Genomic DNA, 26,621 nt, shown 5'->3' on the forward strand with positions numbered 1-26,621 from the left:
ATCAGTCGGAGGACCCTTAGTCGGCCAAGATTGCTTATTATTTTTTTTGATAGTCAGTGAGATGTTTTGGTCCCCAGATTCTGGAGCAGAGTGAGTGCTCTTGACTTTCACGCTACTCTTTGATATATGCTGCTGCATAGACGCAGGCAGTCACACAGAGGAGAACATTATCCTCTATCTTCTGCTTAGAAGTGGTGAATCTACAGCTTACAGAAATTTAATACGACATACAGTAGTCTCTGGCCTTTACTTGACATCAAGTGTCGGGAAAAAATGTTGCACGCTGCCTATCCATTAGCACTGTTAGCTTGTTTATATTAAGTGAATGCTATCACAGTGAATGTCACTTATCCAACAAGCACAAAATAAATCATATTAACAGAAAAAATAATTTGGTATTCTGTCTTCAATTTAAAAACAATAACAGTATCAAATCTTGCTAAGACTTCAACAACTATGGACAAACATATTTCTTAGCACAGATGATTGAATAAAAGTCTTGTTTGTCTGAAAGCAATAAACCAACATTAAAATTTAGTCCAACACCTAAATTCAAGGCATTACACGGGTTTTTCATGGTCAGACAACGGGCCGTTATAAACTAAATTTTTCTCCAATATTTTTCGAACCTGACTGTAAATGTGCAGTATAGTCTATCCTGTAGGTTGGGCTGTGGGTTGGTACACAAACCCATTATAGTAACTAAAATCAGGTCATATTATAGCAGCTGTACCAAGCCTCAGACAGACAACATCTTTAAGCCTCCTGCTCTCACCCACACAGTATTCCTGCTGTATAGCACAGCGGTCTACCTTCACCATCCCTGCCTTCTCTTTCCGCCTTTCTGAGAAGCTCCAGGCCGAGAATAGAGCTCAGAGCTCTACGGTTTACATAAACCACAATACCTCCTCAGCTCAGAGGGGGGAAGACAGACACAAGCATCTGTTTTTGTTTGCATTTTATTCCAAAACATAAAATTGAATCAATCTTTTAATACTCTGGATTGTATAAACATGGGAGAGAACTGCTTGAATAAATATCAAGAATGAAAATGGATTTCTCGTCGACGACTATTATCTATGCGGTTTATTTATGAATACCACGGCTGGTGCCAAAATAGGCAAGACATAAAAATACAGAGATAATGTGTTTAGCCTTTTTTTCATTTTCTTCTTTTTAAGTGAAAGAATAAATATTAGGATTTACATCACATTTACATTTTTATCAAAATCAAGTTGGGTGCCGCTAAACCTGTGTGCAACCATTTTCATCTGTGGTTGCCAGGACAACTGTGAAAATAACAAGAGCAACATGACACTGACATCTTTAACAGGAAAATCATTAAAAGCAACATGAGGGGCCAGATGATGCTGTCTGTGCCTCAGTCAGTCTGTGACTGATAAACACCACGCCGGATCCATAAATAGACTAATAGCTCTTTCACTGCTCCCACTACAATGCACTCAGTCAGGACAGTTAGTGTGTGTTTTTGTAAAAATGATAGATAAAATCCTCTCAATATCAGAGACTCATAATGGTGGTGTGCAATATCAGACACAGTGTGAGATGCAAACATACACACACAAACACAGCGCACACACCTAAACATATCCAGGGGCCATCTATCGCTGGCCACACAACACCCACCGACGCTTAACTACTTCTCATACACACATATATTCATAAGGTATTATGCAGAATAACAGTTTTATGGATTTTAAATGGCATTCATTTACGAACACTGTGGCTAGCCATCACATGGAAGGGCTATTTTATCCCTTCTTAATGTAGATCAGTCTTCTTGGGTGAGATGCAGAGGGAGGTCCAGGACATTAGGGAAGTTGGATCTGTCTTCAGCCACTGATTAAACACAGGGCCGAGGTGAATGAATAGAAAGGGATCGCATCAATTGGGACTGAGGCCTGAATGCATAATGGAACCATCACATGAATGCTATGTCTCCATTAATATCCTTTGAGGGTGAGGATCCCAGATAACAAGAAGCCTTTTCCGTCCATATTTCTTCTAGCTCAGATTTTTACGAGCAGCGCTCCGGTTATTACCGTACACCACATAGAGTGAAACAAACTTCACACAACCGCACTGAGAACCGCAGCAGATCCTCCACAGCCGGGGAGATGACTTTCTATAGTCTGTGCACGCTCCAGTGTGTGTGTATGTATGTGTGTGACAGGTTTATAGGAGTCATTTATCCTGCTCAGCGGGCTAGTGTAGTGCCGAATGGTGGCCTGAGTGCCAGGCGTAGCTTATTGTTGTGTAGCCTTTATGGGCTACATTAAGTACAGCTGAGTGAGAGGGAAACATACAGTACAATACCCTGAGCTCACACATGTCATACACACAGAGATTAACTACCTCCCTGGGCCCAGGGCAAGCCTACATCCACTCAGCACAAGACCCTGGCACACTGCCTCCGACTGCAGACATGGGTGAAGGTGTGTGTGCACGTGTGTGAGAATGTATGTCGGCAAAGAAACTAACGACAAAAGTTCAAGAAAAAGTTCAGTTAGCATTCAAAGAAATGAAAAGAGATTGATGCCTTAAGACACTGAGAATCTCACAAATCATTCTCACCTGTGCTTTCACATCTAGGGGATGGGTGTCCAGATTCTTGTTGTGACAGAGCGTTAGGGCTCGAAAACTTAGGCTTTTCAGAGACACACTTTAAAGCAAGTGTCATGAGAAATCACTGAAATGATGGCTTCACAAGCAACAGAAACCCATAAACATATTTTCTAGGGGTCGACAGGTTATCAGCCTGGCCCACTATTGGGGAAAATATTTGGCATTTTGCCGATTATCTGTATTAGTATTTTATTTTAATGATCGCCGATAAAATTGAATGAATTAAAAAGTGCAAAGAAATTTTCAGCATGGGAGGAACTTTTACGTTGTAAAACCTCAGGGAGCTGTTTTTGTTTATTCACATTTAATATAAATTTCCACTTGACTTTATTAAAAAAGTTGCTGGGAACTTGCTGTATATGATGTTGAAAGTCTCCGTTTCGATTATACCTTAGCCAAAAGGCATTTATACAGAGTTTTGTATTGGAGTTTGTTCAAGTCCAATTCTAAATACTGACAGAAAGATATTTATTTTTATTGTAAATGCATATCGGTTCCAAATATCTGTTGTCGGTCTCATTAACTACTACTAATCAGTATCAGTATCCACCCTGAAAAAACAATATCGGTCGACCCCTAGTATTGTATATGTTTCTAAAGATTTAAAAATGACAATACCTAATGTATTATCTTAGTTTAATGTTGTTTCTGCGCATTATGGCTTTTTTCTATAAAACAAGCCTCACAATAGCAATCACTAGCATGCCAGTGTAATTATTATTGGTAATTTGCACATGACAGCCACGCATTTTCACACATTTCCACACATTTCCACACATTTCCACATACCCTCCCCCCGTTGATGGCATATGATGCCCAAAATTTAACTTAAGTCCAGCAGCAAAGTTGCTCCAAACAGGATTGGATCTTGGTCTTTTTAAGGAGGCTGGTTGTTGCACTAAAGTAGACAAAGCAGTATTTCAGTCAGATACACCTCAAACCAGATCGTGAGAGATCAGAGCAGGTCATTAAAAAGCCTCTCTGATCAATCTGACCCATAAAAACAACATGAGTCACACATCACCACTGGACACACCACACCACACACACACACACACACAAAAATACACACATGTGCACTTGTTCTCAGACACACTGGCACGGACAAACGGGTCCAACAGTCAGGCAATTTGAAAAGCAGTTTTATTCTCTCACTTACCCACTCATAACACCCCCCACCCTCCCACCCCACCTGCGTGTCTGCTTTTTTGAAAGCTTCATAAGCGTCGCCTCTTCAACTGTGTTCCACGGTGTAAAAATAGAGGCCATTATATTGCCTAATGCCTACCTGCCAGCCCTCTATGCTCCCTCCTGTACACGAAGGCTTTTACATGATGAGGTGGCTGACATGTTCCACACACACCATCCATTACCATATGTACACTGGATGAGACTCAGCCTGCGCAACTTATACTAATGCATGTTTGGTATGCCCTGTGGGGGTGGGAGACATACGCGCACGTGTACGCGCTCGAACACACATAACGCGCTCGAACAAAGAGATGCGCAAACTCTCTTCCATACAAATATAATGGCAGCACTGTGATATGCCACTTGTATTAACAGCAGGATGCTTTTAAAGTAAATAAAAACATTATAGCTGGCTCTCTGGGTGAGGCACGATCCTGCTTCTCTGAGGCTCGCTCTGTATGTGTGTGTATGTGTGTGCGTCTGCGTGGGACTAGAAGAGGGGGGCAATCCTCTGCTCTGGGGCGGTGGTTTCTCTCTAATTGCCCCTCTAGGTGCCTGTGTGCTGGAGAGCTGAACTGAGGGTAAACACAGATCTAGAGATGATTAATAGCCAGAGGTCAGGGCGGAGCACAAACAGGCAGAGAGGCTGAGACCTCACTTCAGCCTACCTTGGCCATCCAAATCTACACACACACACTGCTCGCCTGTAAAGTCCTTTTTTCTGACAGCGGATCGCTACATTCACACTCACACAAAAAAAAATCCAAAAAGATCGATCCAGGCTGGATTCCTCTGCGCAGAGCAGAAGAGAGAGTGGAGATAGAAGAAGTGGACTGAGCAGGTCAGTCAGGGGTGAGGGTGAAAGGTAAAGTTGAAGGGTGAAGGGGAAGGGTGAGGGTCATGGTGTCGGCCCACAGCAGAAGTCCTTAACAAGCCATGATCAATACATGACTAGGAAACCCTGAGCTCCTGTTTCTCCCACATCCCTATGCAGCTGTAGGTGGTCTCCCAAAGATTTTACACTGTAGCAGAGAACGACGCACACCCTGCTCTCATTACCTGCCCACTTTGTCTTCTCTGTCCCCTGACAAACACACACACTCACACACACCGTTCTCTTCCCTACAGCCCGTCCCATGCACACATTTCTATCTCTCACACCGATCTGCACACAACACACACACAGCACATCCCCAGCTGAATGGAGTCAGGTTGGGCGGCCCTTCATTTTTCATGCAAACGGTAATTTAGTGAGACTGCCTATTGATTGAGCGCCGCTTGTCTCCCAAACAATGCCACTTCAATCAGCGGCCCGTGGGGGGAGGGAGGGCCGGGGGAGAGGGAGGAGATGGAGGGGAGAAAGAGGGGGGAGGAGGAGGGAGGGCTGCCGATAGCTGCAGTGACTGATTTAAGAGATGGATAAAAAGCAGATACGTCCCCCGCCCCTGTACTGATTAATGACAGTGGCCAGAGCAGCCCTGGACTATGCATCATGATTTAACCACCAGCCCCTCATCTAAAGATTAGCGTGCACGCACACACACATTGTCAAAGCACCCACACACACACACACAGTGTGTACTGTACCACACAGAGAGACAAGACACGGAAGGTGCGAAGGAAAGAAAGGGAAGTGAAGCAGTGAGAAGTAAAAGGATAATGGGGGCAAAAGGAGACACTGTATGACTGTGGTCAGCTGGTTTTTACTAAATTTTCAGTGGCAGAAATGTGATGCTTTTCAAAAAACTCCACAACTCGCAATGTAGAGTGTAGTCAGGAGACATCACACACTCTGGGAGTAAGTTTGTATTTACATAGCAATGTAATTTTCTTGCCAGTCATGTGGCTAATTGTCTGCACCGTCAGCTGGACGTGGCAGAGAGTTCAGGGAGAAGAGTGCAGCTGTGTGTTGCTGTAATAAGAGGTGTGTTACAAAGGAGGCTGGTGCGTCTACACTGGCCTCTCACACTAGTTAAAATGTAGCTATTAAAGCAGTGAAAAAAGACAAATTTTATCTTGATTAAACAGTGCAAGAAAGAGTCCAAAGTCATGTCTTCAAATGTCTATCTTTAAGCTTAAAGAAAAATAAAATAAAGAAAACACTGTGAAAACAGCACTCTCTTTGGTCCAGAAACTTGGTCCTTACTCCCACATATACATCCTCCCTGTATCACCTCAGACAGAAAGCCACATGCAAAATCTAACTTTTGGTTTTCCCTCACAAAACTGAAAACCTTTGGAAAGGTTCAAGTACTCAGTATAGAAATTATTGTGAAAAATTATTCTGTGATGATTTTGAACAATGCTCTCGTTCTACAATGAGTCTAAACATTTTTTACAGGTATATTATGCAGGCTTTTCTGTTAAAACAATGTATATGTCATAATACAGAAGTAATCCCTCTCAATCATCACTAGAAGTGTGTGACGGTGTATTTCCCTGCAGAGACTCTGTCCTCTGCCTGTATATTTTATTTTCTTATTTTCTGTGTTTGAGACATTAATAGGCGTGTACCCCAACAACACTCAGTTAAGACTGGGGCTTAAAGGTAATGACTTGGTGTCAGTCCATCAGCAGTGATGTAGTAGGGTGAAACACCAAACGACTTCAATCCATAGTATATGTGTGAGGTGTTAAAAAGGTTGTGAAATGTTTTATCTTGCACCTAAACACATGCAACAGAGTCCAGCTACAGTCCAATCAATCCCAGTCTAATACAACCTGTACACACCAGGCAGGGCACAGTCTAATGTCACAGTTTGTGCTCAATCGCAGTGCAGAAACCTAGAGCGCAATGTAAAGTTGTGCGAAGGAAAACACTGACTCTGGTCCATTAGTTGTGTTGGAAGCCGAGGAGGCGGGTTGGAGCCCCTCCCTGCGGCTGCTAAAATATTCATCAGACTCCCTGAGAGCATGTCTGCTAATAGTTATACATGGAGCAGGAGAAAGAAGTGAGAGGGAGGAGGAGAGGAGAGGGGTGGGAGCGAGGCAAGAGGAGGAGAAATTGGGGAGATGAGCGATGCTCCCTGTGTGCATGTCAGCTAATAGTCAAACATGAAGCGCTAGGAGGGAGGGAAAAAAACAGGAGAAGAAAGAGAGGGAAGTGAGGAGAGGGGTTGTTTAAATAGTCTGTGGCTGAAATCACAGGGGGATGAACTACACTAAAAAAGAAAGCAAAAGTGAGGAAGAGAGAGAGAGACAGAAGGAGAAAGAGAGAGAAAGATTGAGAGGGAGTAATCACTCCTTTTCCTCCTCCCCTGCCATCACTCGCCCCTCCGAGCTGCGTTCCAGATTGATTAAAAGCCCCTCTTGTAATTGTCAGATCTTGTAGGAACCATCTCTGTGTTTGAGTGTGTGTGTATGTGTATGTGTGTGTGTGTAAAAGGAAAAAGGGGAGGGGGGGGGGGGTCATCTGTGTGAGCAGGGTAGAAGAGAAACCCAATTTCAATCACGTCAACCAGTGTAACTGTAGTCACTTCAATAGCCACCAGTCGCTACCACATCAATCAGAACTCCCACTCAAGCAAAAAAATATTGTTGATGTTGTTTTGTCTTTGCAAACAGCAACCCAGGTAGCCAAGTTCTATCTTTGTATCCTGCTGAAAGGAGAAAAACACACACGTGCATAAACACACACACACAGAGTCATTTCTCTAGTCATTAAAATGAGGAACGGCCGACGGTGTAGAAGCTGTTGAAATACCATTAAGAAATGGAGACAAATGCAGTGGATCCCAGCCTGCTAAGGCAGCCTTACTACAGTAAATCAGACAGTGACGAATATTACTGAAGCCACGCCGCATGCATATGCACACACAAATACACACACAGACAAAACACATGTGCGCACACTCATCCGCACACAAACTGTGCAAACAATCTGCGAGGCACCTTCTGAAAAAGCTCCTTCGGTGGATTAATGAGTAATTATCCTAATTAAATGTTTCCTGATCATCCGTTGTGATATATGGATGATTATTATGTTCAGAGATGATTAAATGATAGTGTAACAGAGCAGTCTGATATCATTTCAAAGAATTAATGAGCGTTTGTACAGAGGAACCATGTGGAAATAAGGCGCAAATTAAAGATTGAATTAACTTTGATTTAATCAATTCAGGACTAATTGTGAGCCGCAGTAATAGAAAACTTTTTAGCCATTTAATCACAGGTGGAGATGCATGCTCTGTTTTGTTTTAGGTTTTTTTTGTAATGCAGAACATTCAAAGAAGTTCAACAAGTGAAAACATGCAATCAAGTGGTTTCACTGCACACACACACACACACACACACACACACACACACACACACACACACACACACACACACACACACACACACAGTGCCAAAAGACTTTTAGCAGGGCTTTTTACAGCATCACTTTATCAGATGAGGCTGTGTGTTGGAAGGGATCTGGCATTACAATATGTATCACGATCCAGGGGTTATGATTCGATATATTGTGCTCTACTTTATAAATAATTATATAAATATATAGTGCATTAACTAAATTAAAACTGGCTAAATCCGTTAAAATACTGAACTTTGCATTAACAAAACAAAGGAAGCTCTCTGAGGCCCCTACCTCCCCATAAGGGTACAAATTGGTTTAGTCCACCACTAAACTAGGACTCGTCTCTAAACGCAGCTAGAGTCGGGTGAGTGCACATAGACTGTTATGTGTTTCCCCAAGAAAAGAAAATTAGGGCTCCAAAAAAGAAACGGAAAAAAAAATAATGAAAGAAAGATAGAAAGTAACTGAGTATTTAAAACAAACCTCTGAAAAGGTGCATTAGAGAAACATGGATCAAGAGAGGAAGGGTGGGGGTTTCACAGAGACTACTTATGTGCGTAGGGCCCAGAAGTCTTAACTTTTTCTAATATCCCCAATATCAAACACAGTGTGCTTCAACAGACTGACTGTAAAGCAGAAAAACTAATTATGCAAACCAGAACAAGACTTTCCACATAACACTCCCAAGCAGACTGTTCTACAGTGTTTAATGTTGAATGACAATATTTACTCATTTAAATTCTTCCCTGTTTTTCTCTATGAGACAATGAGAGCTCACTAATCCCATTGAACTCGCCTTAAAAACTTATGTTAAATGCAGATAAATCTAAATTAATGCTTTTTTTGCATGGGAAAAAGCTACAATCTACTCTTACCAAATTTCCAACTGCTAAAGGGGTTGAAACTGAAATGATCACGAAATATAAGTATCCAGGCATTACTACTGATCAGAACTTGTCTTGCAAACCACACACTGAAAACCTTGTTTCCCAGCTGAAACTTTAATTTTGTTTCTTTTTTTATGGAATAAATCCTGTTTTTCGCTTCAGGCAAGGAAACACTTGATTTCTGCAACTTTTTTACCTTAATTGGACTATGGTGATCTGCTCTTAATGAATGCATCTGTCCAGTGCCTTAAGAAGCTGGATAGTGTGTACCATTGTGCTTTACACTTCATTACTGGCAGTGGAAACCACGTACACCACTGTACTCTGTACACTACTGCTAAATGGCCTTCTCTGTTGACGCGCAGTCTCTTGAATGGTTGCTTTTTGTATATAAATCTCTGCTTGGGCTGCTTCCTGCTTATCTGTGTGCATACATGCGTAAAAACCAACAACAATACAGTCTGCGTTCTCACAATGTTTTCTTGAAACTGGTGTCCTGGTTTTGAACAGAACTTGGCAAAAAAACGTTTAAATGCGCTGCCCCCTCTATTTGGAATAATTTACAGAAGGACCTGAAATTGTCTAAGCTGATTACTATCAGAGAATTAAAGTCAATTTTAAGGGATAAGAAAACACTCTTGGTCAATGCTAGTCAGATAATCACTGAAATTGTTTTAGACAATCGCACGTTTATTTATTCAACTGGTTCTTGTGTTTAAGTTTGAATGGATTTTATGCTTGTTTATTTGTATTGTGTGACAGCTGTATTTGACTGTTCGTATTACTTGTTGTAACAATGTTTTATGCTGCCCTCTTGGCCTCTTGAAAAGAGGTTTTAAATCTCAATGAGACTTTTAAGAGTTAAATACAGGACACATATGAAGGTAAACTGCCTAATTTACATGTTTTTAATTGGAGAAACACCTCCTGCGCAGATTGTGAGATGAAAAAAATAAAATAAAATAAAATAACTTCTCTTTTGATCCTTTGAAGACATATCTGCTCTTATGGGCAGTTGATTGTGTTACTTAGCCTAATGTAAACCAATAAACGAGGCTAACCTTGTGAGCAGGGTCGATGCTTATTTAAAAGCTCATTGATTAACAGTTGTGATTATTGATCATGCCATGTGGCCCAGACAGGATTGACGGATCTGATAGGTCAGGGTCCAGATTCACACACAAGACAGGACAGACAAATGTACGCGAGGAAAGGGGCGGGAGGGTGGGCAGGCAGGCAGGCAGACAGACACACACACACACACACACACACACACACACACTCAGATACAGTCCCTCTTCTCAATCATGTACTAACTTGAAGAGATTACTTGGAGTATCAACTTATTATCTGCACAGCACTTGAACCTCTTCAATATTTTTGCCCTAACCCCTATCTCCCGCTCCACCGCCTGATTCACTTCTCCATACAGTTCACGGTGCAGAGCAGAGTAGTTGCATGTGAAGGAGATAGTAAGCAGTAATATTCAATTATTGTATGCACGGCGTCCCCGTCCCGCCCTAAATTGATTTCTTACAGAACGGGAGGCATCGCTCAGCACTGACACACAGCCATGTTTCCCCCATCTACCACATCCCACGCAAATTACTCCTCCATCTGCTCTGTCTCACTGCATCGCGCATTTGCCCCTCTCCTCCCTTCTTTCCTCTCCTCCGTCTTTCCTCTCCTCCCTTCTCCTCTCCTCCTTTCCTCTCCTCTGTCATCATCTCCCCTCGTCTTCTCCTCTCTTCTCTCCCCCGTCAGACTGCACAGCTATCGGCGGTTGGCACGGGCTCCGGCTCCCATACAGGACGTCTAATCTGTCTTTAATCTCTTTGCATTGTAATGGGAAATGGTTTTGTGTTTTACCATTTGATTGAAGCTGCGAGCCCGCCCCTCACCACCGTGGGACTCTGTGTTTAGGAGTGGGAGGTGTTTTCAATTTTGCCCTTGCCTCAAATTGTCTTTTATCAAAGAATTCATATCAGTAATATGATTCTACATATTAACCAGGCTGTTTGTAAGTGGCCTAATACGAAAGAGGAACGAGTGGGGAGAGGAAGATAGAGGCAGAGAGAAAAATGAAAACTGGCTTCCACTCACAAAATCTAAAAAAAATAAATTGCACTGAATTAAACATCCACAAGAAGACTAAAGAAAAGCTTGATAAACACCTTGAATGCAGCTCATCTGTAATAAGAGAGTGTGTGTGCTCACCTGCTGGCACACAGGAGCTGTGAAACTTTTCTCCCGTCAAGTTATACCATCATCATAAAGACCTTTACAATTGTACCTTTAATAAAGCCACACAGAGAGGGAGTAGGTCTAATCAATACTTCATATAGCAGGGATTATTGTTTGTTCAGACTCAACATAGATTCAAAACATCTCGGCTCGACAGTCATGTAAAGCGAGAATTGATTTGTTCATAAAAGCCGTGAAATTTTTGATGTCGGTGTCACGTTTATGACTTCTATTTTTTTTTCTCTCTCTGCATCACATTTTTTATTCATACGCACATTGTCACTTTAACAAAGAACAGGCCCGCAGTTAACGCTGAATGGCATTTACAGTCTCTGATGGTTAAAATCAACAAAAAGCCAAACATACATATAAACACATACACACACACACGTATGTTCATACACACACACACACACACACAGCCTCCTCTCTCCTATTCTAATTAAAGGGACCTCTCTGCCCTGGGTGTGTGTGTGATATTGACACTTAGCGCCGTACAATAAACTTTATTGGCAAGCCCTGCTTGATTACAGCACTAAACTAGAATAACAAGGAATATGGGAGGAGGGGACGTGGATTATATACTAAACAGACATTAGCGGGCTCTATTCAAATATCTGGTGCATTTTAATAGCGAGCCCTGAAAGGCCTCTGTCTCTGAGGAAAAGCCTCTGTGTGTGTTTGTGTGTGTGTGTGTGTGTGTGTGTGTGTGTGTGTGTGTGTGTGTGTGTGTGTGTGTGTGTGTGTGTGTGTGTGTGTGTGTGTGTGTGTGGACACCAGCAGTGAGATGAAGCTGAAATATACTGTGCACAAATAAAAAATGACATGGGGTGAAATATAGTAAAGGTAGAAAAATAGAAAGAGAGGAGATATATGTTGAAGGATGGAGGAAGGGAAAGAGGGATAGATTTTCCGTCATTAATGATCTATGGAAAATCCTCTGTCTATTTTCAGATATACTGTTAATGGCTGCTCGCTGCCATTAAAATCGTTGCCGTCCTGAACTCAGCTATTCACATATTGGCTGCTGCTTCATCTAATATTCATCTGCTGGAGGTCAATGGCTGTGGTGGCATGCTTAATTTGTGTATACAAATTAAGGGTGGAGAATGGGAGCTTTCAATGAGAACGGCGTTGAGATTCAACAAATATACAATTTAAACATTAATAACACCTCAAAAACCTCCACAGAATTATTCTTTTGTGACTTTTATTAGAAATATTATCACAACTAAAACTCCAGAAATACTTCATAGTCAACTACCATTTCTTTCGGACAGACATCATCACTTTATTCGACCGTCATCAGAGAGTCGTTTTCTGTTGCCTACCAGTAGAACTGGTTTAATACAGACAACAGTGCATTATCAAGCATTGTGTTACCAAGATTTTTGATTTCTGAAAGTAATAAATACGTTTTAAGTAAGATTGTATATATTTACACAAGGAATAGTGTAGAACACGAAATATATGACATATACTTTCGATGGTCTTGAAGATATGAGGTTGACTTTGAACTATCTATTTACTTTTTCTTGTGATTTCATTGATACATTTTCAGGTATTTTATTTTCTCAACTATTGAAGAGATAAATCATGTTGTGGAGCTAATGTATGTAGACAGTCTTTGAGTTTGTGTTGATTGTTGTGTGTTGTACTGGTGTTGTAATGTGTTGAGTCAAACTGTGAGCATGAATGCTATGTTATGTGTATATGTCATCTTGTAAATGAAATATTTCTTATGAGAATAATGGAGACCCCAAGAAGAGCAGCGACTGTTTAAAACAGAAACTAATGGGGATCTTAATAAACAAACAAACTAACCTCCACAGTCCCGTCACTTTTGTTGCGATTTAACAAAATAACAAAACGAGTTTGTCTTTTAGAGTTCACTAAAATAAAGACTATAAGCATCCTAATACATGTTAAAAAGTTTTGACAGATACAGATTTGAGCTGTAAAAACACATGAATAGACATGCAGAGAGGAAGAAAGAAAAAGGGAAATTGTCTCTCCTCAGCACTCCAACAGCCCTGCTGAAAGAAGCAGCCTCTTAAAGAGGACTGACTGCAATTATTTCCTCAACAATGGTGTCTCAAACAATACCTGGAGGCAAAGACTTTGCAAAGCCCTCTTCATCCTGGACATTAAATTACCAGCCCAAGTGATAAATCAATTAGGCTAAACCGGCAGGTGAAGCAGAGGGTGATGTGCTGTTCATTCAAAAGTGTAAAACTGATGTTTCTCTTCTTATAATTTGGGAACTAAGCTCTGTGCCATTAGCAGCCCTACTTCAGTTAGTGTTGCACTGTGCATAAAGCCAAATGACCCGAGGTCTCTTGAAGAGGTCACCGGGTATAAAATATTTGCAACTCCTTTCAAAAAGTTTAACAGAATAAAGAAAAAGATTAGAAAACACATGGTGGGAAATGTGCTTGTTTAAATAAATGCATATTTTTGTAAAAATTCCATACATTGCGATAACAGAGTTGTGACTCAAGAGCAAATGAACCACAGCTGTCCGACCCGCAGCTTCCACCTTCACTGAGCGGCTGTTCTGCTCAGTCAGTTGAACTACAATGACCCCTACTGGCCTAAAACGGTACTGGAATCAGTGCGCACCTCAGACAAAGAGCTTGTACTTCATTGTGAACTTGTGGCTTTGCAACTGATCTGGATCTTCAACCCACAATAATATAATCGGGAGGAGAAATGACAGAAAATGTCTTTCTCTTTTCCCTCTTGAACTATAAACTCTTCCAAACTCTACATCAAAACTCCCCAGTTTTTTTTATTGTTTGGAAGTGACTAAAAGAGGATGAAGACATTCAAATATTCTCCTCCCACCCCTCACATCCTCCTTTTCTCCATCTCTCTCGAGGCCTTGGCACCCTTGGCAGGGCCTCTCCCGCTGGGCGTGTTGGCAGAGCTCTGTCTCTGATTCACCCACAGCGTGCCCTCTGGCTTAACAGGCTGGCACAAGGACATGGAGCAGAGTTGCGAGAGGAGGGCAGGGCGGGAGGCACGGAGCTGCAGACTGATAGAGCTATATATTACTGATAGAAAGTTAGAACAGAATAATGAAGCGGGTGCGAGTTCACTTATTTGAGGCTTGTGGTTTCTGTGAGCAAGGCAGAAAATGGCACCACTCGGTCGGTTTGCACGTGTGTCTGGAGGAGAACATTAGAGTGAGACACACATGCGGCCTCACCTTGAAGAGCCACTGACCCCACACACCTTTATTGCATCTCCAATTAGAGGAGAGGGAGGGAGGAAGGGAGCGATACAGAGAGGGAGAGACGGAAAGAAAGAGGGGGAGAGATGTATTTCATAAATGTAGTTCCATAAAGAGCACTGACCCAAATGGCATTCAGTAATTCTTCCCTGTGCCAGAGGAGGTGGGATAATCAGAAACTTCATCAAGCTCACTCCTTCCTTCTCTCCTTCCCTGCGTCTGCAACACCTCCTACTGTCCCACCCTCCGCTGGAACCTCTTAAACAAAAATCGCGTGTAATAACTGCACAACGTATACAGTGCATCCGGAACACGCATCAAAGAACATCCTTCTATCCCCACTTCATCGCTTCATTTTAATTAAACAAGTTTCCTCCACTCAGAGTCTCGCCATCTCCCATCTCTTTGATCTGTTCCCTTCCGACTCACAGTAAAAGAAACAGTCCGTCTCCACTTTGAGAAAGTTGTAAGTGTTTGATTCTGAAGTCTCCCAAGCAGCAGCGGTACAGCATTGATTTAACGTACACAAAAAGGCATCAGAGCACTTAGAAAAAAAATTACTGAAAACATAAAAAGACAGTTCCTTTGTCGACGCTATAACTACAACCTCTTATGGTCCATATGGGTCTACTTATAAAAGCAGAACAAATTCCTTTTTGAAACTGTTCAATAAATTCAGATCTGTCATCATGACAATGTCGGCAATACATATCAAATCTGTCACTGCTGCGCTGAGACGGATATGGGAGGGCAGAAATCTGAAAGAAAATAATACAATTAAAGTGTGTCTCAAGCACCAAGTCCCCATCGATCCATTCGCTCTCTTTTCCAATACACTATGGACTCAACATGGACTTATTCTTTCTTAAGCACAACTGGGAGCACTCCCTCCCCCCAGGGTGCAACACTCACACAATGCTTCAAAAGAACATTTTGTTTATATGTTCAATATCAGAAACATCAATAAAATTATCCAATCATTAATTTCCTATTCAATACAAATTTAATGCAGAGCCACGGAGTAGCCAGCTCATATCCAATGAGGACATCTATATCCAATCACTCAGCTCTGTGCTTCACATCGTGCGCACACACACACACACACACACACACACACACACACACAAACACACACATATCAATGGGACTGTCCCTAAAACTGCCATTCCTCACAGCCTGACTCAATACTGTAGGGAGGGAGGGAAAGAAGGAAAAGAGCAAATAAGGAGGATGGGAGTGGTGGAAGAGGGGGACCTATTATTTCTTAAGCACAACTGTCAAGGTGAAAGTCTTGACATTGGATGGTAAGACCAAGCTGAAAAGACACAATTCCTGCTTCTGGTCCACAGTGTGTACATTCAGAAATGCTGGTTTGGACATGCATGAGTATGGAACCAATTATGGAGGAATGGAACCGCAATACAAAAATACCACATTACAAGTAAAAGTCCTGCATTCAAAACCTCAAAAGTACAAATGTATAACCAGCAAAATGTACTGTAAGTATCAAAACTAAAAGTATGCATGCAGCAGAAGAGACCCTGTCAGAGTTATATCACATATTATGTTACTGGATGATTATTACTAATGCACTGATGCACGTCAGCAGCATTTATGTTCATGTAGCAGGTTGAGGTAAAGTTACTTTAAAGGGGAAGTGCATTAATTTTGCATATCAAATTTTGCTTGCAGGTCTTGTGAAATTTTACTGCAAATGTCAAAAAGGGATCAGGCCTTCTGTGGTTTCACAGCAGCCTTAGTCTGACAATTTGAAAATTAAGGAATCAAGTAGGGCTGCCCCTAGAGTCGAAGTCAAAGAGACCTCTCAGTTGTCTAAGATTGCTTTAAGTCCAACAGTCGATTTTCTTTTTTTTTTTTTGCTAGTCAGTTTGCTGTGCAGTGAACTTCTAAAGATGTTTTGGTCCCTAGATGTTGATGCGGAGTGAACGCTCTTGACTTTTGTGATACTCTTTGCGCCATTAGCTTGTTTACTATATTACAAGAATGCCACTGTCACACTGAACTTCCCACTGAGCCTGTTCAAACTTTCAAACTTTATATGAAAAAGAAAGTCTAATAGTTGTAATAAATAGCCAAATCTGATTCGAACTGCAATTCTGCTATTCTGAGTTAGGTACAGCCCAAGAAACTAGAGACCATCTTGCGATGGGATCAAACCAGCCATGATACAACGATCCACATATTAAAACTAATGTGGGTCAAAGTCGTAGAGTGAACTGGCAATGGCCACGTATCTACTTTCTACCCTCTTGTTCAGACCACATTCATCTTCCAACTCAAACTTGATGTCAGCTACACACCTGTAAAGTTTCATGACAGCATCTTGCATGGCTATGACACTATCTATTTGATAAAATCTGTCCAAAGAATCAATATATCATATTGTGATGAAACTTGTGATTTACACCCCTAATTAATAGTATAAATTAGAATAAAATAGAAGAGTAGAAATACAGTATGAGCACTTAAATGTAAGGTTTAGAAAGAAGTAACCGCTGTATAGGGGGTTTAGAAAGAATGGAAACACTCGAGAAGCTTTCATACATCATAGTTTCAATGTGACCTCTGTAAGGAGCTCTTATGCGTTCCAATAGACACACTCATTCATGGAAAATTTTGAGATCAATGGCAGGTTCAACAGTTCCATGCTTGATGATACAATCTATAGCTCTCTGATGCATGTGATTAGGAAATGCGTGGGAATGCTATCAGTATTGAATATCATACAGGTAGTGAACCCGGCTGAACCCGCCCCGACTATAACCCCCGACATGATACACATCAGATAGAGCTGTGAGCTGCGTGCGTGTGTTTAACATGTTAGAGCTGGCGAGATGACATGAGAGCCAGGGTTCACAGGTCAAGTAGAGTGGAACCAGGTAGGCGATTGGCTGATCAGGTCTGAGTGTAATGACTAATCAATGGTTGAATGCATTAGCCTAATCTAATGGGCCAGGTGGGAGAGGACAACGGCAGACGCATGGAACACATGATTGAGCACAACATGCAACAGCGATGCAATCAATAACACATAGAGTGGTCTAACCCCGGGGGGGGGGTCCCCACTACTGGAAAGACCTGCTCCACATGCATTTGCTCCGCATGTGTGTGTGTAAATATGTATGCTTGGTTGGTTAGGGGAGGACAGAAAAGGAACCAAGCTGCTTTAGTCTGATTGATTGGATTATGAAATGAAATGAGGGAAATCAAAGCCTTTTGTTTCTGGACGGCACCCTCACACACACACACACACACACACACACACACAGACAGACACACACGCACACGCACACGTCAGAGAATAGCTACTGTGTGTGTTTTTATCCACCTGCGAGAGAGAGATGCACTAAAAGAAAGAGTGGAAGAGAGAGTGGTATAAGTGATGGGGTGATTATAGAAAGCGAAAATAGAAAAAAAAAGAAGCAAAATACAGGAAATGAATCATCAGTCTGTTTATACAATCAGGGGAAAGAGAGGTGAGACGTTCTTCATATTTAGGTTTGTCCCATGAGAAAAGGACACCCTCCTCTGTGCGTGATTTGACCTTCCAGCGTCACTCAGTGACGAGCATTATGTGAACCTGTTTGTGGGTTAAAAGCATTGCTGAGCTCGCATGTACTAGTCTGTGCATTACTGAGATCATTCATATCTCTAACCCCTATCAGATGAATGTGTTTTAATGCAAAGTATGTAATGGAGAATAATGCTACGATGAAAGAAACGCAGATTGGACAGTGGAATTTGTTAAATACAGGACAAATTTGACAAATACATTTTTTTGAAAGTTGTTAAAAAATTAGCAATGACTATAAAAAGGTGCCAAAACATTGATAAAGTCACTACCACCAGACAAAGAGATGGACAGAGAGAGAGAGAGAGAGAGAGAGAGAGAGAGAGAGAGAGAGAGATGACAAGTTAGGGACAAGAGCCAGTCAGAGCAGAGGACAGGCCTGGGTCAATACTTGCAGCACATGCTGCTGACACTGCACTGCTCAACACACACACACACACACACACACACACACACACACACACACACACACACACACACACACACACACACACACACACACATCATGTGCACGCCATACACACACGTTTTCACGTGGACAAGTACACAAAAGATAGAGAGACATCAGACCAATCAGTCAGCCGATGTCAATATTTCAAGAGGAAGACGGAGAAAAGGAGAGAATGCAAGTGTGTTTGTGCATCAGAAAAAGCCTCCACAATTATGAGACTTTTAGACTAAATTGGGTCTTTGCAACACCGGTCCTCTTTTCTTGACCTCACTATATCTAAAGTAAACGTTAACTGACTGAATTAAAAGTTCCACCTTCTGACATTTATTTTTGGGCTGCCAGATGTGAAGACCCCAGTGAAAGCTGTTTCAACACGATCTTAAGGGGTCAGTTCACCCCAAATTAGGCCTAAAACAAAAACATTTTCTCACTAACCTCTGGTGGCATCTAAAACTGCTGCAGGGCTTTATGCCATGTTTCTGTTATTCCTATTTCTCTTTAAAATCAATTAATTATTAATTAATTAAATAATTAAATTGATCAAAAAAATTATCAGCAACCATTTTGATAATCAATCAATCGTTGAAGTAATCTGATAAACAAAAATGCCAAAATTCACACATTCAAGCATCTTCAATGTGAATGTTTCTTATCTGTTTATGATACTAAACTAAAAATCTTTGAGCTGCAGTCCTAATCTCATTGACTCATTGTGAATTTAATCTATACACACACTAACATGAAAAAATCTCTTGACTTTTTTGGGGTTTTTTTGTCATTTTTGTTTCTTTTGACTTCTGTTTTGACATTTTCGATGCTTATGCCCTGCAATTATGTGAATGTGTAACTTTATTTTGTTTTATGTCTATGAGCATGTAAGAGTAAGTGTGTGTTTGTGCGTCTGTGATAGGGGCCTCTCCATCTTTGAAACGAATTAGCGTGCGGTGCCTTATTGAGTGAGGTGCAGTGTTTAAGTGAAACTGATGAGAGATGTGTGAGCAGCGAGGACTGGGCTATAAGTATGTGGCTTGGGTCACAGGTTAATCCCTATTGATTTACTCCACCGTCTGCATATAGCCACACAGGAAGACAAGGCAGGAGAGGCCTGCGTTACCAGCTATCACAGAGCACAAACGCAGGATAAAAATCACTGCTCGCACACTCTTGGTTACCTGATACTAAGTAGGGTAAGGACAAGAAAATTAAGTATCATTTAATCTAAATAGATAGTTAAACACCCTCTACTTAGACAGATTGCAGACCGTGACCTCCTGAAGATCAATGAGAGATATGATCATTGGCTTCATTTACACGCGATCACATGATCAGGAGCATTTGTCCTCATTTGAAACAAAATAAAGTGTCAGTGACAGATTTAAATGCTACCTTCAAACTGTGAAATCACAGCGACCTGCGACACCGCGACATCAGACCACAGTGTGTTTGATGAGAAACCCAAACAATATCCGCACCCGGCTGTATTTATAAACAAGCTCTTTACAATCTCACCCCAGAGGAGGAAAGGTGAAATATTACATTAATATGAACAACTATTAATAATAACCCCCCCTCCCCTTACCCCATCACTCCTTCTCTCTCCATCTCTATCTCCCTCCTTCCCTCTCTCTCTCTCTCCCTCTGCCTCTAATCCTATCATGCGGGCAATAAGTGTATGCACCATGAGCACATTTAATTTCTGCGGTTGGTTTTCAGCGAGCCCAGAGGTGAGCCTTAATAAGGATCAATGGCACTTTATCTGGGACAGCACCCACTTCACAGCATGCAAATTACACAGCAACCCTTAAAAAAAGAAATGGATTTAATTAAAAAATGTAGAACCACGGGCTCTGGAAATTCAATTAAAGGATTTATGCAAAGGTTGGCTAGCTTTTTGTGTTGCAGTTCCTGCTTATATAATGAGCTTTTCATATTAAAAATCAATAGGTAATCTGGGCTAGGGGATCGGCTGCTTATGTACATTTTTGAAATCAATTTGAAAAATAGTCCATCAGCTCCATGTCACAACAAAGAGGGGAGGGAGCGGGGTGTGTGTTTGTGTGTGCTGAGTTGTGGGGGGGGTCAGTGACAAGAAAGCAGTAGGAGTGGATGGGTGAGGTAGGGGTGATAGGTTACATCTATCTCCTCTCTGAGGGACACAGGAGAAAAGCTCTGAAGCTCTAAAGGTAAAAGAGACGAAGGGTGAAGGAGGCAATGTGGAAGAGTGGAGGGTAAGTGAGTGCGGATGTCTCTCTGGCCAGGTCAGTTTCTGGCTCTTTGGCCTGTTCTGATCCCTTCTATTAGAGAGAGAGTCCCTTGGCAGTGAGGGTCTAGCTGGCTCTGACCTGTGGCTCTGGGGTAATTTAGCCCAGCCCCAGCTCAGACTCAGCCCAGACTCAGACAACCAAGGCTTGGGAGACGTCCTAATGGCCTCCCTGAGGTGTCTGGAGCTGGAGGAGCGGGGAGGATGCGGTTGAGGCTTTAAGTAACGTTTCTTCACAAACAAAACTGTCAAAATCTATCGCAGAAATACATCCTATAAAGAGGTTAAAATTAAAATGCACTGTGCAAAAAAAGTATATCTTAAAAAAGTGTAGTGTGTATCTTTAAAAAAGCAGCATTACAAACAAGATAATATATTGCAGAATTAAGCATTTTTATGAGTTTGATTTTAAAAAAAAAAAAAGACTTTCTTCCTCAACTTCTGCTTTCAACACGGATATTGTTCTTACCTCCTTCACACTCATGTTGTATAACTGTACGCAGGCAGGAGGGGTGAATGACTGACTGCATACAGTAGCAGACTGTCAGCATTTGATTGGTTCTTTATTGATCTAGACACGCTCTCCATCACATCAACTCATCCACAATAAACCATTTACACAGTTTCCCTGTGCAATGGACCACATAACCAGGCCTCAGGCCATCTCTGTTCACCCACTGTGTGTGTGTGTGTGTGTGCGTGTGTGTGTGTGTGTGTGTGCTTGTATGTGCATGCGTGTGCATGTGCACATGTGCATGTGTGTGTGTGTGTGTGTGTGTGTGTGTTTTCTTTAATGAAATGGTATCTCCGTGGACAATAATCCCAGTAACAGGATTGGGCAGGAACACACATGTCAATACAGCCAAATGGGATTGTATGCTTTTATCCATCCCCACACCAACACATCTTCTCCCCCTCTGTCTCTCTCTCTCCTTCCATGTCTCTCGCTCTCTTCCCCACTATGTCTCTCTCTCGATATGTATTGCAGCAGCACAGCAGGGAATGTCTGGCAGAATATCACGTTCATCAAATCAACTTCCTAAAAAATGATCTAAAGCATGGCCTCTGAAGGAAATCAGTGCATCATCAGAGAAGTCGACTCTCTCTATGTGAACTTCATACCAATTGGCATATTGTGTAATATTCTATCTACACCACTGAGGAGAAACATACAGTGTCTCCAGTCAGGCTGGAGCTGACCCCCCTCCTGTGTAGCTCCTAATCATCCAAGAGGACTCTATTGCAAGGGCCTGGCAGCTCATCTAACCCCACAGAGGAGAAGGGGGGGCTGGTGGGGAGATTGGGACCTCTGCTCCTCTTTCTTTCCACATGGTTGAGCACCACACACAACACCGGAGCACACACACACAGGTTGCCTGGGTGTGCAGCAGAGCCACTGCGTCTGTGTGCTACACCAGACAGCAGATAGAGCACCTGACCTTACGTCTGTCTGCGGGGGAGAAACTGATAAGAACACTGAGGTAAAAGTGGCGGCTGTGCTCACAGCCTCACTGTACGTCTGTTATATGCTGATGTCTTCGTTGCAAGGCCTGTCTCTGGGGTTAACCCCCGAGGTGCAGGAGCTCCTGGTCACAGTAGGCTCAGCAGAGGAGGCACCAGCGGTCCCACTACTCCTGACTGAACAACCGTTTCTCTAATACAGTCCTGACTGCTGGTGCCTGGTCAAAAGTTCAGCCTGTGCATATGTAAAAAGGTGGCCTGGTGCCCGAGGCAGGATCCTGGGTAAAATAATCACACTAAAACGCTAAGAAGCATGGGACTAGGCGAGAGCACTGATGAAACCAGCCCCTGGGGGGACTGAGGTGTCTGATTGGACCAGCGGAGCCTCTTAGGCCTGAGCCCACAATACCCCCCTCCCCTCTTTCTATCCATTATGGTGGATGATGAGGTACTGGAGCCACTGCCCACACTGATCTCCATTCAGCTCAGCACTGTCTGTGCCTATAGTTAAGGTATAGATTAGATGAGTATAGGCTGAGCACAGCTGCTCAGAGCCTGAGGGTACACTGATCTTGAGGGAGCAATCAGTCAGTCAACAAAATGTCACAGGGTCAGCGTTACAGCGTGACAAGACAGTGACAACTTCACAAAAGGTTACAGCCCAACTCATAACTGCAACAGTCACCGAAACTCATTCTGTGCTGTTAAAATGTTTTGGTTCAAAGTGTACTGTCTAATAACTTTTACAGCACACAGTCAAAGGCCTCAAATCCTATCCTGAAATACTATCCTACATCAAATAAATCAACCAAAAAATCTGTGTCAATCAAATTTCGAGCATTAAACAGAACTGCGATAACTGCTGTTTTTTTTTTTTTTTTTCTTCTGCTTAGTCTCGTTCTCAAACACACACGCATATCCGGGCACATACACATGCAGCACACACCACTGCGGGCCAGATCATTCAGCGCTGATAATCACACCAAAGGACACAGGGAAAACTCCCACTCTAAACACGCTGAATTAAAGAAACAGGAGTTACAGGCCTGGTCGCACAATCTCTGATAAGTAGATCAAGGCGCGGGGAGGGGAACATGATGTTAGTGAGAGATAGTTTGGCTGATTAAAATGTCATGGCTCTTTATAGATGCCTTTCTCAACTCAGCAAAATAGAATCAGCTCTGTACATCAATAGCAGAGTGGGCTGTGCTCCCTGCTAATAGAGAAGTTTCTTTGCCTTAAGTAGAAGCCACAACACAAAGGATGCAAAACTGAGGAAGTCAAAATATATTTTTGGTAAAGCGCGATCAAAATGCGGTAGCAAAATAGATAAAAGTGAAGAGCTGATAAAATATTAGAGCATGACGCACAATTAATGAGGGAGGAAAAGCTTGGACATGATTGGATGACCAAGGCAGAGCTTGTGGCCTGACATGACATTCCCTCCCTTTTACTACAATAATCAAATTAAAGATCTGGGAGCACATGTAGCTGCAGGTGTTCCTGTAGTCTCCATATTGTGAATTCATGTGTGTGAAAGTGTGTTTCTCCCCATGTAGGGCAACTGTATATCACTCCACCTGTGCTCCTATAAATCAAACCTGTGTTTTAAATGAGAGGCTGGTTATTTGCGCAAGAACACACACGGGGGCTTTGTGATTGTTTTTTGGAGTCGACATTCTGCTTATGTTTGCATCCCAGAACAATCTCCATGGATCCCGCAAGCGTACGCAAGCAATTAAAGCGATACCATCTTCATATCCCTGCAACCAATAACTGAAATAATATCACTGTTTTATTAAGCCCTTAATGTGGGGGCAGAAGGAGTGAGGAGTGGGATTTTAAAGAGGATACACTTTCAGGGGCCTTATCAACCCCAGATTTAAATAAGAGCAAATGCTCAGCTTAAGGGTGTGCCTCTGTATCTGTGTGTGTCTGTGTGTAAGGCTACGTGTCTGTGTGTGTGGCCTTTATCAGACACGAGTTTTAGCTAATCGCTGTGTCAGCACACCAGAATTTAATTACTAGCTCTACCTTTGTCCTTTAATATTTACTAACATCTACACTACGTTTAATTAACCACGTGTAGAAAGAGCCGAAGCCCCGTTCTGGAGGAAGAAAACGCTCTGCTAATTGCATCTGTGCGCTCGCATCCAAAACGTTAACACGCCCTTCTCTCAAACGCACAAAGCACACAGAAGTGTCATCCACTCTAGGGTGCACTTCCAAATCATCCGATTAATAAGCATGTTTAACAAATTTTCGGTCCAGCTTAAAGTGACGCCAACCAGGTTTGAAGATTGAAACAAGACAGCAAGTGATGAAAAAGAAAAATGTTACAGAGGGTGAGTGTTTTGTGACAGAAATTAAGGAAATGTTCGTCTTGGCATTTTGTGAAAGGTGCTGAGGAGCAGTTCCTCTCATCTCTCATCCGATGTCAAAAGGAGGAGAGACAAATGACGGCCTGGGGCCTTGTGTCTGTCAAACATGATGGATCAGAATAACGCTTCACTAAAACTCCAGCACGTTGCCTTTCAACACATCACATTTTCCCTTCAGTGCAAACACTAAATTGATAAAGTATGAAGAGTAGCTAATGGAAAGATGTAATAGTCAAACTAAAGCATATATTAGGAGGCCGTGGAGCCTAAAGGGTAGAGAGCTGCTATCAATTGAAAAGTCTTACAGAGCAGAGGACACAATAGAGACTAAGATAAATCACAGTGTTGGATTTTATCGCTTATATCCAAGGTGTGTGAGGACATTAACCTCAGGCACCTAACCTCACCTTACAAGCACACACATGTGCTGTGAACACTCTCATGCAGAAATTTATTTTACATCCACAGCAGATGCATCTTACCAACAGTTGCCACTCTGAAAGGTTATTGCATTGAGAGGAAACTTTAGTGGTACATTTTACTAACATTATCTAACTGGATGCCATTAGGCAGGTTTCCATTACAGATTTGCACAAAAATTAAGCAATATTTTCAAAATGTCAATAAAACACAATTGCGAGATGACTGCGTTTCCACTGAGTGATGTTTTGTTATGCGACTTCTCCTCTCAGGATAATATTCCAAAAAGCATGGTGATGGATGTTCAAAACATTAGCAGGTTAATTTCTACTGCAGCCACCGCACTAGCTGTCATTATTTCAAATCCAAGGCGACGTAGGCGTGTTATGCGAGCGATAATGGAAAGGCAAGCTCCTTATACGTGGGAGAGGCCGTGTATGAGGGATTTCTGGGAGGTGATAGTCCATGATCTGACAGAGGAATTGTCAAATTTTCAGATGATCCGCTCAACTTTTGAAGAGTTTGAAACTCAATTGAGGTGGTACAAAAAAAAGCACTAGTTACTATCCACAACTTTTGCTAATGGAAATCCATAACGGAGCGAGTCGAGCTGAGTTGATCCATGCTGTGTCATGCTGTGCTGTACCATGCAGTGGAAATGGGCAATAAAGTCACCATTTACCAGCCAGTGACCAAAAGCAGAAAGCTGAACACTCTAAGCATCGTTCAGTGCACAGAAATAAAACAGGGAAGTCTCCTGTCTCTGCAAAACCCAAATGAATAGAGGCCACGCTCTCAAATCAGAGGAAAACCACAACACAATGCTGCTCAGCTTCGTTCCTCCTCACTTGACCAGCTCCTGTCTCCTGTCCTGTCTGTATGCTGTAGTCTGGCTCTGGCGCCAGTGCTGCGTTTAGAGGTGAGCCCAACTAAACATACAGCCATACCTCTTGCACCACCTTTGCCCCTTTCCCCACCAAAGAATGACATTCTGTGTCTTGAGCCTCTTACCTGGGTCCACTTTACCAAAGGGCAACCCTACCAGGAGCTGTTAACCCAATAACACAGCTCCAAGGGTCAAAGGGGCACGTTAACTTCCACCAGCATCACAGAGGAGTGTCAATTCTCTGAGGGGATCGGGTTTTATTGTTCAAAGTTAAACTTGTAAACAGATATAAACCACAGATCCCTCTGGCACAGCACCTGGCCTCCTTTCGCTCGAAAACAGCCTGTGAGGACGTAATGTCTTTACTGTATCTCTGCTGTTCTCAGACAGGTTGAGTCACCCTGCTAATATGACTCAGAACTTAAGATAATGCATCTGAAAATATCTGGTAATAGGTTCTCCTGATGGGAAAGGGGTAGATGGCAAAAACATACTTGACAGAGAGCTTATTATCTTAGTTCTCCGGACTGCACAGGAGCAGAGACTTGAGTTTGTGCAGTGCATTTACAGTAACCTAATAGTCGCGGTACACAGGATCTGGAATATCGCCTACCCTTGCGAGAGGATAGGGGGACTGCCTCTCAGAGTTAAATAAACAGTGACAGGAGGAAGA

The 26,621-nt window shown here is 42.3% G+C and overlaps 1 protein-coding gene across 1 annotated transcript in view; it reads right to left on the reverse strand.

Annotated features, from left to right (window-relative positions):
* The window catches only part of wwox (WW domain containing oxidoreductase), a 153,895-nt gene that overhangs the window by 71,883 nt on the left and 55,391 nt on the right, over positions 1–26,621 (reverse strand). The window lies entirely within an intron of this gene.

This window comes from Plectropomus leopardus, chromosome 7, assembly GCF_026936395.1.
Source record: "Plectropomus leopardus strain MGB_pleo_1.0 chromosome 7, ASM2693639v1, whole genome shotgun sequence".
Lineage (NCBI taxonomy): Eukaryota > Metazoa > Chordata > Actinopteri > Perciformes > Serranidae > Plectropomus > Plectropomus leopardus.